Here is a 374-nt window from a genome sequence, read left to right as displayed (position 1 = left end):
CCAGTCCTTGGAGAAGAACATCATGTTTGGAAGGGTGCAGGGACAGTGCAAGAGAGGAAAACCCTAGAATTAGTTGGGTTGACACAATCTTTTAGTGAAACTGGCTCAGGTTAGGGCAGGTTTCAGAGTATTGTATATAGGGTTGCTATGAGTCACAGATAACACATAACAACAACAACAATGGATATTTCCCTGGTCTGACCATTTCTATCCCTCATTGAAATACATTGGCTTTTATTTAAGCAGACTTAGAATTTTTGCCAAAAGAACAAACATATCTGTCTTGGAGGAAGTGCAACCAAGGTGCTCCTTTGAAGCAAGCATGGTGAAACTTTGTCTCTCATACTTTGAGAATGTTGCCAGAAGAAGACACC

Source organism: Elephantulus edwardii, unplaced genomic scaffold (assembly GCF_000299155.1).
Source record: "Elephantulus edwardii isolate Elephantulus edwardi_28Jun2011 unplaced genomic scaffold, EleEdw1.0 scaffold00079, whole genome shotgun sequence".
In the NCBI taxonomy this organism is placed as follows: domain Eukaryota; kingdom Metazoa; phylum Chordata; class Mammalia; order Macroscelidea; family Macroscelididae; genus Elephantulus; species Elephantulus edwardii.
Note: the sequence above shows the minus strand (reverse complement) of the source record.